Below are 12,603 nucleotides of genomic sequence, written 5' to 3' on the forward strand. Positions count from 1 at the left end.
AAAATATGTAATCTTATTCGACACCCCAATCACTTCTCAATGCTGTCTCCCAGGTGTCATTGCTGAGAGAGATGATGAATTCTACCTTTTCAAGAAAATTCTGTGAGAATTGACTATTTTGTCATTTAAATGTGCAGCTCATACAATGAATGTAACATAGTCTAAAACCGAATATAATATACTTGTATATGTCTTTAGCACATAATTTTCGTCATAGCTAAAGTTTATCTTTGTTTAACTCATGGTATCTGCGGTAAGTATTTAGAATATTTGAAACTTAAAAGCATGGAACTGTAAAATGTTTATATCTAACTTATATAAGTGTAGTAACATCTCTTATTGCTTCTGATATTTTAAACTTGTTCTACCGCGTATAATCAGATAAAAAAAAAAAGAGCGATGGCCCAAGAAACGGAAATGATAACCAAAAGTAATGTGATAAAGACCTATTATATATTTTCAAACAATCTCCACGATATTGGCCAATCTTTATTTTTAAACTCATTCGAACTCTCGAGAGTGCGTGGTGTAAAAATAGGCATTCATATAAAGACGTGTGGTGGTGAGGTTCACGTAATTAATATTACTGAGCAAACCCAAAATCAAGCCTAATCTTGGGCAATGTAAGACGTGTAGAAAAACCGAGCCCAAATAAGTGCAAATCGGCAACATCGCAAGAAAACTGAGGTCGTCGTCGGGTTTGTAACCCGACGCAAGTCCTGGCGCTCCTTAAAAGGTATCGACGACGCCGCCTTATTTAAGTCAAGTCAGACGGAGAACCGAGACTCGAAACTTACATTAGAGGAATCGGACACTCTTACTTACATCTCCACCGCTATACTGATGTTTCCTTGTCTTAGTCGAGCGGACTTCAACTACTTTAGAAATAATGTCCTAAAATAGTTTTATCAATAGTGCAAAGGTCTATTCGATTCTATTCAATTTATTAATAATAAAAAACAGTATAAAAGAAAACAGAAATTATTTGTTCGCATTCTTGTATTTCGCCTATATTACCATAATAACACATACCATCATTTACGACTTCTGAGTTCAATACTTTTTATGAAGGTTTCTAAACATAATTCTATTTCTTCTTTATTGAGTATAGTGCTAGCGGTATAACGGCAATTCTTGCAAAATACTGCATTTTGTGATACCAAGGTACCACTTGGTACAGATGTTCTTTAGAACCATTTAAAAGATTTGGCCCGAAGAACACTCGAAATTTTCCGTGTGGGTAGATTTTAGAGGGGGTGGGGGGTTAAAATTAAAAAAAAAATTGATAAATAAAATTAAATAGTTAATAAAAAAAAATCAAAAAATTAAATTTACCCTAGAGGCGAGATCTGGGTGTCAATTTCATATAATTTGAACCGAAGGAATTTAATGGTAGTACCAAAAATGCCATACAGATGCTGGCAGTCTGTCAAAAGCCGTCATTTTTAAAAAATTGCCGACTTTTCATTGAATTTTATCTTTAACGTAAACCGGGTCGTGTAAGGTGTCTAGACTTATGTTTTTGGGGTCAGGAAATTCATTTATGGCATTAAAAATAACCTACGGTTGGTTATCGAAAATGGACGCTATGTACCATAAGCGATTTTCAGCTAGATAACTCATGCATTATAACCAATGCAAAATGTTAAATTGTATCACGTGGAGTCAAACCCTGGTAAAATTTCCCGCGAAACGGCCGAAAAAGTATCAAACAATAATATTGTGATACCCTTTAAAAACATTGACAGTGCTCCGTGATCCTTGCGCGAATTGTCGCCCCCACCATTTTGGCTGACGGTAGAATAGTGTTACATTTGCAAGTGAGTTCATTCCATTATCAAAAAAGTTTCACAATAAAATATAAGCTAAAGAGGTAAGAAAAAAAGGGCATAACCCACTTATTATTGCAGAACGCCATCGAGAATGCGGGACTACATAATATAATTGTTCGAAGTTCTGATACAGATGTTCTTGTACTTCTAGTATCTTTCTTTCCAAAGCTCAGTCAGAAAGGTTTAAAGCATCTGTGGCTGCAATATGGAGTAGGATCTAAACAACGCTATATTAGTGTTCACCAAATTTCGCAGACTCTTGGAGACGACAAATCTGAGGCACTGCGAGGTTTCCACGCTTTTTCGGGTAGTGATTTCACGTCCTTTTTTTGTGGCAAGGGCAAGCGTTCTGCATGGGCAGCATGGGACGAATCTTTCACTAATGCCTTTAAGGAAATTTCCAACCCACAAACTAGAGATATTCTACAAACAGACAAAAGACGAAATTAGTCCGATCGTATATGCGGACTTAGAGAAATTTACCATAAAACTGTATGGCGTATGCACATCGGAATCAAATGAGGTAAGACTATTTTATCTTTGAATGTACTGGGAAAATAGTACACAGTAAATTAAACATTTATTTTTCAGGATTCACGTTCAGGTATAAATGAGGTGAGAAAGCAGATGTTTGCTTCAGACGGTAAACACCTAGCTTCAATTCCTCCAACACGCGATGCATTGGAGGAGCACATAAAGAGAGCAGCGTATGTCGCTGGTCACATCTGGGGCTGTGCAAATCTTGTAAAGGAAAATTGCACAAGTCCTGAAGGATGGGGATGAACTCTTGATCTTGAGGTCAATCATTGGAAGGTTTTGTGGTCCAAGTTGCCACAGGTTTGGAAGGCAGTTCGTGCTTTAGATAGATGTGGCTGCGTGACAGGCTGCGAGACACTTCGGTGCAGCTGCCGGCGACAGAGACTGCCATGTTCCCCTGCATGCCAAAAATGTATGGGGGATTGCTCAAATAAAGAAGGGTAAATTTATTGAATATTTCCGATATAATCTACTACCGAACCTCCCATATTTATTTTTATGTGCAATTTGTTTTAGTGGGAATAACGATATGTTTTATTTGTTGCTGTTATTTATTTTTATTTGTTAATGTGTATTTTTACGTTGTTTTTATGGGATAAAAATACATAAATATATATAATAAAATATTATTACAGTCTTTCATATACACTTTCGATACCCGTGGGCTATTTTCAATATTATAAATGAACTCCTTGACCCGGAAAACATAAGTTTAGACACCTTACATGACCCGGTTTTGGTTAAAGACAAAATTCAATTAAAAGTCGGCCATTTTTTAAAAATGACGGCTTTTGACAGACTTCCAGTATCTGCATTACATTTTTGGCAAGACCATTAAATTGCTGGGGTCCAAATTATATGAAATTGACACCCAGATCTCACCGCTAGGGTAAATTTATTTTTTTCAATTTTTTTTTCTTAATTTTTACCCCCACTTCCCTAAAATCTACCCACACGGAAAATCTCGAGTGTTCTTCGGGCCAAATCGTCTATATGGTTCTAAGGAACATTTGTGCCAAGTGGCACCTTGGTATCAAGAAATGCAGTATCTTTTGGCGTACCGCTAGTACTAGTAGTAGCCTTAACATTAAAAAACTTATAAAAAAGTTAAATAACCTGGCTGTGACCATTTTAATCAGAATATTATAATAGGTTCATATAATATATTATTTGTTGACTATTATTGTTAATTATGGTACACATTCTAAGCAAATTTACAGTAGTATAATATTCGATGTCATAACCCTTTATAGCTTATCCACCCACCGTCGCGTCATAGCATAAACATTTTTTAAATATGCCATGTTTATATATTCTCAAGTAGTGTATATATTCTTAAAGTTCTGAGAAGAGTTTACTAGAAGTTGGAGCAGGCTTTATGCCTTGTTTGGTGATCAACGTAATACCACAGGTTATTGATTGAATTTAAATCTGGCGATTATGAAAGCCTCTGCAAAGCATTATTGTTAAACCTTTAAATTACTATTTGATTTACATTGCTTTTTTGATGTACGAAACCAATTTGTTGTTCAATATGTTACCTTACATAAATTGGTTCATATGTATGTCCTATTGGACAAAGAAGCTCTATAGCCCCAGAAACATAGCCACACCATGGTAGGCGTTTCACAGTAGGTGTGAAAGTTTGTTTAGTCTTGACCCTACAGAATCCTGATTATTTTTTAGCATTTGTACGATATTTAGAAAGTTGAAGTTATTAGAAAATTATTTGTAGTTGCAAGATTTTCGAAGTTTGAATAGCACGCTCTTTACAGCGATGAGATTGTTTAAAAAATAGGCCAAGATCCTAAATTTTATATAATGTTATGCGTAAAATTCTTATTTAGTCATTTGCATGTGATACGAAGTGCAATTTTATTTATTTTAAGATCATCAGCAGTTATCAAAGAAAATGTTATCAAATGTCCAGTTCTGAATTAAATTTAGATTCTGTTCATCTTTTAAAAATACACCTTTCTTGCTATAAAGTCCGTATTTCCTAAAATGTAGGTTATTAAGCATATTCCTATATTATGATTATTTCTTTATTAGACTTGTTGGATACGGGAAAACATACAATCTTATCACTAAAGCCGATAAGACATTATTAGGCCACTTCTCCTATCGAGAACCGATTTTTCGATATGATTTGCTTATAGCAACCAGCAGTATACTGGTTAAAAAGGTAATTATTAACAAGAAACTTAGCTGCCAGATCGCAACCGCTTTTGACTATTGGTAGCCTCGGAATTATCCTTTTCTTCTTTAAATGCCTTGCCTTTCGAGAACATTTGCGACCAATCGCATCATTTTAACTTTGCTTGCAGCACACTTGCAAAAGTGTCAGGCGGAAGAAAGAAGTTAAAAAATCGATTTTCTGAGCAAGAGTTTAAAGCTGATATTGTAATTTTAGTTCGACTGGCATATCCAGATGTTCAGGAAAGTGTAAAAGCAGACCACATAAGACGACACTTTCCAGAAGGCGCTAGTGCCACTCCCGCCAATTTGAAAAACTAAAAAAACTTGATGCGAAGGGGCAATTGTCGACCTATATTCAGGTCTTTTCGCTCCAGCACCAAGCAACAGTGCTTTCATCGACGCATGTGTGGATGGAACTTCTGCACTGTGCTGCTGGATACAAGTGCGACAAAGACAATCATATAGGAGTAATAAAATCTGCAGGTTCGGTAATTAAAATGGCTTCTACGAACAGCGACGGGATATCGAGCAAATCTTGATGGTGAAGCAAATGTTAGGTTAAACATAAGAACACCACATTTAAACATCCTGTGATAGAGGATCAGGTGATCATCAAGACGGACATAATAGACAGCACCTATTCCTGTAAAGATATACTAAGATACCAGTCTCAGGCCAGCCCAAAGAAGACGACTAAGGCATTTAGGTCCACAGATATCGAGATGTTTCTGATACTGGGAAGAAAGGAAGGACCAAAATAGTCCAGCACAAAATTAATACAGGAAATGCTCGTCTCATCCGGCAGAGAGCTTGAAGACTACCACTAAACACGAGAGCGGAGGCTGATAACATTGTCGAGAGTATGCCCAAGGAAGGTGTCTTAGAACCATCTAGCCATCGTGGTCTTCACAAGTGATATTGGTAATGAAAAAAGACGACTCGACCAGATTCTGCGTAGATCATCGGCAGCTTAATCACGTGACTGAGGAGGATTGATAACCTCGTCTGTGTAAAAAAATTAAAAAATCAGCACTCAAGTTTTCGAGCCAGTATGCTATTCGCCTCCCAAGACTTCGCTAACCCTCTCATTCCTTGGAGAACTGCATAACATAGAAACTCATATATTGCATTTCTCACTACATATTTCTGATTTAATGGTAATATATTTTTTACACTTCTACGAAACTGCTTGACTCATTTACTCTGTCCATCCAGAGTATTCAACATTCTGCGTTAATCCCACATTTTGAACGATTCTTGTTCTTTGCAGATACTTTCAGTGGGAGTCCATGCTTCCCAAACTAAAGACAGCAGCATAACACACGTACTCTCAAACAAACCTTCTACTCATCAAAGCTCATCATCAGCCCAAAAATGTGCATGCTGCACTCTCTCTTATTTTATAACTTTAGAGCTACCTTAATTAACGCCGAATTATAAGGAAGGTTATGCCGAATCACATTGGAAAATTATAACATTCTGGATCAAAAATATAAAGGCAAATTACAAACTTATTGTCACTTACATATGGTTGAGAAAAATGGAAGACACAGTACAACCACACATACTCCTAATAGGAGAGTATGTCCAGATCCATAAATAATTCTTGAGGTAGACTCACGGTTCCTAAACATTTCACAATCACGTGAGGCATAAACAACCTTGACTCTGGTGCGTTCCGTATAATCTATACGCTTTGACTCTACAGTCAAAAAATGTGGCAAGGCCCAACGTACCAGGGAACATCGTAACTATTGCTTTATCGGAAGTCATAGCAAGTAATATAACAGGTTTTCATATATTTTAGGTCACTTAGGATGGCAGCTGTAACCATTACGACTGGACTAAAAATGCTAATTCGCAATCGGCGTTTCCTTCCCCTAACGGGTGGCAGGAATATTTAAGCGTTATAATTTGCAACACGCAACCCAACAGCCCTGACGTCATTTACTGCTGAAAAACTGCAGTTCCTATTGATATTTGCCTCGTTCAAGGATAGCCGATAAACGACCGTGTAGCATAACCTACCCCTGCAATTACAGGTTCGTTTGGTCAAGAAAATAATTGTTAATTGAGATTACGAAATTAGATCACCAGTACAGGGATAATTAAGAAAACTTGATACCTTAAGTCGATTCAATGAAGTTGTCTTATATAACTAGGCTGCTATAGTGAGAATAGATGTACAAACATACGATCATAATACGCAAGCTGTACATTCTAACCAAATGCGATATCAGCTTAAGAAATAGGATGCAGATAAAACTGTTTTATCCTTTTTTTAAATCTTGATTTTCATCTGATTTTTATCGAAATAAAATTGATTTTTTGAAATATATCTTATTGAATTTAGCAGTTTATACATAATAGTATAGCGCATGAATAAGAAAAACAAAAGCACACAAATAGGGCGTTTTTCGGTTTTTAAAAGTACAAACAGGTTTGAAATATAGATTGGGTACAGAGCTTTTAACAACAAATCGATTCAAACTATCAGAAGAGTTACAATGAATTCGGAAGTTAAGTCAACGTTTTGCAATATAATATTAGCATGATCAAAATTGGTTAAGAAGAACATTAGTTTGGTCAACGAGCAGTCAAGCAGAATCTGATATCAATAAATACTTAAGATTTATACCTAACATGAAATTAAACTGAATGAAACCAAAGCATAATTAATCAGAAGCTTGAAAACATCCTTATCGAACTAAATTAATCGGGAAGTAAATATATGAGTATGGTACGTACAACTTAAATAGCTTTTAAAGAAAAAAACTGATAATTGATTATAATGCTTCATAAACATAGTTAACTAAAAAATGTCCGGGTCATTATTATTAATTTATTTAAAGAGGCTTCTGGGCAATTCCTAGATTTTAATTAATATATCGCGCTAAGCGTGTTTTATACAGGCATCTTAGGGGCTGCATCGAGTACCTCTAGAGGATTGATTTAATTGGATTGAAAGCAAATCTACAAAACGTCACCATAGAAAATAAAGGTTCTCTTACGCGTGTGATGTTTTCATCAGGAGCTATTCGAGAACTAAATACACTTTCCCCATATACAATGTGAGTAAACTATTATAATATATTATCGTGAGCAAATATTTAATAATATTTATTTATCATAAGGTAAGACAAAAAACGTTTTTCAATAAATGTAATAGGCCAACTTTCTATATATTTTTTACATTTTGTTTTTGTATTTTTACACTTTTATATTGAAAAGAAACCAAATGGTATCTAAGTTTGTGTCGGTATTTGTTGCTTCGTTTTCACGAATATAAAATTAAACAGATGTTTAAACAAAGAAAATATCCTTGGTCTTTGAAAATATATAAAACATACATATACCAAAAATTGGAACCATAGATGACGGCTATAATGATTTTGTATATATAAAGCAGCAATCTTATAATGTGCAAGTAAGTGGTCAGCACTATGATTAAATATGTTTTTTCTTGATTTAGCGCTATTTTAATTGATCATAAATATGTATTAAGATCTATCAATAATCATAGCCTAAAAATATACTTATTAAATTAATAGTAACTTCTTCAGTAAAAGAAAAAGATAAAAAACATAATAAACACAGGAATACTAAAACAGAGACATCTTCTCATTTATCACTATCATAACTAATAATTGGATATAGAATTATAGTTTTCATAGTTTTCGTAAATGCACTGAATATTACTCTTTCAAAATTACTTGGTTAGTGCTTGATGTATTGTGATTCCTGCTTTGATTTTGATCAATCTGCCTTACATGCATCTTCATGTTTTCGTTTTCTGCTTTTAGACTGTGTTACATCGATAGCAGTAATTGGTCCAAATGTGAAATATTTATTCAGTTCCTTTTGTGTAATGTTAGGATTTACTTTAATTTGAAAATCAACTACTTGGGCTGTAATTTATGCTTGATGCTATTAGTTTTCCTTATATTGTTAAAAACAATTTCCAACTTCCATTCATTCTTTTTGGTTAGGAGTTTCCGTGTTAACTTACATAAAAACTTAATTTAATTTCGTAATTTTTACAAACCCTTAATTTAATATTTTTTTTATTCAACTTTTTAAATAATTCGAGATTTTTTATATTTCTTGCCGTCAAATAACCATATTACTTTAAAATCTCCAAATACCAGCAGCACTATCATGAAATCACTTTCTAGCAAAATATTTTTTTATTATCCAAGAAACTTCAGTTTGTGTCTAAAAATTGAAATTTTTATACACAAACTACATTTTATGCTTATGCTAAGGTACAAACCTCTTGTTTATGCGCTTGCGCGTATGCCCGTCCTCGTTTATAGAAAATCATCCTGATCCGACTGTATATTAATTTTCGATATCGTCACAAGATTTAAATCTACTTCTTAATTTACTTTAAACTCACGGTTTTGTATATCGAAATTGCATGTAATCAACACTTTAGAGACACTTTAAATCATCACACAGCATATCACTTTATCAACGCTCAAAAGCGTTAACGTTTACAGTTTACAAGGTAGAAGACATTTAATATTACATTTTTTACAATTTTCAGTTTACAAAGTTCCAAGCATTCTATTAAAACTTTTCTTTTTTATTTATTTTTTTTTCGCGTCCACATTTTCGTTGGATCGATAAACAAAAACAATAAAAAAAAGAATTGACTACGCGGGAACATTCTCTGCCTAAATACCAACCGGTATACCAATAATATCGACAATGTTACGTATCGCAACATATATGAAAATTATAAAATTGTTACCTTGAAAATCTGTTTAGTAAACAATGTTCGTCGATTAATTATATTAAATAGCATAGGTTTAACGTGTTTAGTTGCTAGTCTAGAACCTGGACACGTTTGCTTCTTAGGCCCTTAGATTATATCGTGAAACACTAAAATGGACTTAAAAAATCATTATCCAAGGAATAGCTTCGTGAAGATATTTTAGAATCTTTTTCTTGCAGGCTGATGCTATTAGCTGAAAACTGTGCTCAAACAAAGGTATTTTTCAGAGAAGTAGAAAAGATATGAATGATATTGTCTTCTTACATTTTGTGAGCCAAATATGACTGAAGAGGATTAGTGATGTTTCTATTAACAATTCTAACCTCTATAACTCTTAAGAATATGGTTCCAGCGCGATTTGCCGATCCGATTGAAACGTTTTGAAAGAAACGCAGTGTATACGAAAGTTAAACAGCGAAGCGGGAGGTATACCACAGACATGATGTAACGACTCGTGTCATCCAAAATTTCACAATGTTGTCTTAACAGATTAATTGATAAATAAATATAAGGATGTTTTGTATATTAACACGTGAACTATTTCTTAAGTTCCGTATAGTAAGTCAATGTAAGGAAAAAGGGCGATTTCTAACAAGTATGATTTGTTCGTACTGAAAAAATAACAGCAAAACTAAATTTGCGCTATTCAAGCCATTTTTTAACCTAGGACCTCTTCTTCCAATCCACTGGTTAGTATAATTATTATTATCCAACCATCATTGCCGGGAACTACATAATGACCAGGTGCTACATCGTGTTGGAATTGTAGTAAGCGTTCTTCTAAACATAAATTTCCGTGTATGTTCTTTTGGTTTTCTAATTCACGCACTCGATAGATCGATAGGCCTTTGTTGTATTTCAGTATACATGTCGCCATTCAAATTTCCTCGTTTAAATATCGGGCCGGTAATGCCATATATACCAATCAGCCCAAATATTAATTTTCTGGGGCTACTGGGTATGTCCTTCGCTAAATACGTGTGGGTCTCGTCATTCCCGTAACAACAGTTTTACTTATTAACATGCCCGTTTAAATAAAAAGTACATTCCTCACTGAAACAAAGATTTTTAACTAGTCGAGATCCTACCGTAATTGTATCACCATTTCACACAACTCGATTTTTCTGTCCGGGAAGTCATCACCCAGTTCTTGCAGAACTTGCAGTTTATAGGGATAAAACTTATGAAATTTAAGTACCTTTCTTATTGATTCACAAGATAATCTAGTTGCTACAGCTGCTTGACGAGTTAATAAAGTTGAACTCATTACAAACTGTATGTCTAAAAAAAAACACAAAATTACTCTAAAAAGTATAAACTGATTACAATTTTATGTGGTAAAAGATACTCTTGTATAGCACAAGGAAGATGATGCTATTTTAGACACAAATACATTGGTGGCCAAAAGTAGATTGACAACTACTTATTTTTCAAATTTGTTTATATCATGGTTTAGGAAATGATAAATTAGGTAGGACAGTACCTGATTAAAAAACAACGGAGCCTATTTATAATGTTTAATTATATTTAAACTATTTATTCGTAATACCCAATTTTATTTAAAAAAAAATTAAAAAACTAAACAATTTTCAAGTGGCCAAAATTAAATTAACAAATTCAAAGCTTACTAAAATAAAAATAAGCATAGAAAATGTAAAGGGTTTTATTCAATAATGCGTTGCATAGCCTCTATTTCTTCTCACTTCCACCAACCTTTTGGGCATTGACCTAATTAAATTGTCAATATAGGACGTGTCAATGGATATCCAGCATGCCTTCAAAGCTTCAAAAAGTTCTTGTTTATTTTTGAAATTTTTACATCGGATGTGACGATCAATCTAATCCCAAATGTTCTCGATCGGATTTAGGTCCGGTGACTGTGACGGCCAATTGATAACATTAATTTTTTCTTGGGTCAACCATTGCTTAACGACCTTGGATGCGTGTTTCGGATCGTTATCATGTTGAAAGTAGTGATTGAGTGGCATAATTTCATCAGCGCAAGGTACCATAACATCCTGCAGTATGTCTTTATACATGAAACGATCCATCGTGCCTTCTATCAAGTGTAGTGGACCCATCCCATAGCCCGAAAAACACCCCACGGAACCACCTCCATGCTTGACTGTGGACACCGTATATTTGGGATCATACCTTTGGTTCACAGGACGCCTAACATATCTTTTGCCATCCGAATTAACCAAATTGAACTTTGATTCATCACTAAAAATAACCTTTTTCCATTCGGAGACTGTCCAGTGACTATGTTCTCGAGCAAAGCTCAATCGCGCCCGTACGTTTTTTAAACTTAGTAGTTCCTCCCTATTTGAAATTTTAACTCCTAGAGCAGGTTTCATCTTTTTTAAATCCAAAAGTGTTTTTTTTCAAATCTTGTTTTTCTTTTGGCTTTAATAAAATACTAGGTATATGTTTGTCCCATACGATTAGGGGGCAAAAAGTTTATAAAGTCTTAAATGGTTTTAGACTAAACCATAGAATAATTTTTTGCACTTTATTTCCTATTTTTGCTATTTTGCTCTGTCGATTTTCTAGAATTCCAGAAATTTTCTTTTAGTGTTATTTTCATATTTTGCATTCGTCATCAATAATTTAAGTTCTTTTTGACACAATTCGCACATCCATATTTAGATTTTGCCAACTTTAATTTTTTGATATAGTTGCGCGCTTATGCCTAGACAGGGAGTATGGTACCACGACTGAAATTTATCCCCGCAGAACAGGCTCTGGTTACCATTTCTCACGTCCTCCTTGCAAATCTTGCATTCGGCATCTTCTTCCTCAATTTGAGTCATATTGCATGAGGTAAATGTATTACCTCATGCAATATAAATAATATATAAATGTCTTTGACTTGAACTACTGGTCCGCAGCACATCAGTATATAAACAAAGAACATGCGATGGTTTAATGTTAAATAGGGTTAGTTTTGGCAACATTAAGTAGAAAAAATACATACAGTGACGTACACACACTAAAACTTTAGAAGACACTCGATCTTTTTTAAGTTTAATTTGCTTTTGTAATACTGAAAATATACTGTTTTTGTGGAGTAACTGCTGCGGTATGCGACGCGACCGAACAAAAAAGCGATATATATAATTTAATTTTACAAAAACAAGGATAAGGTGCGCCGAGGAGTTATTAAAAAAAATAATATGCAATAAAAAAGCACCAGGAAAAAAGAAGGAATAATACAATATAAACAAACGAAATAAAAAATTTATTCTACATTTA

At 34.2% G+C, this 12,603-nt stretch overlaps 1 protein-coding gene across 10 annotated transcripts in view; it reads right to left on the bottom strand.

Moving 5' to 3' along the window:
• LOC126748785 (myocyte-specific enhancer factor 2) overlaps positions 1-12,603 on the bottom strand; it is a 150,621-nt gene that overhangs the window by 89,541 nt on the left and 48,477 nt on the right. The window contains exon 1 of one of the 10 annotated variants that reach the window (XM_050458241.1): positions 8,842-9,176. The exons of the other annotated variants lie outside the window; for them this stretch is intronic. The gene's annotated coding sequence lies outside the window, so the exon portion shown is untranslated. Of the gene's footprint in view, positions 1-8,841; positions 9,177-12,603 lie in introns of those variants that run through there. 10 annotated transcript variants of the gene reach the window in all.

The sequence above is a fragment of the Anthonomus grandis genome, chromosome 22, assembly GCF_022605725.1.
Source record: "Anthonomus grandis grandis chromosome 22, icAntGran1.3, whole genome shotgun sequence".
Classification (NCBI taxonomy): domain Eukaryota; kingdom Metazoa; phylum Arthropoda; class Insecta; order Coleoptera; family Curculionidae; genus Anthonomus; species Anthonomus grandis.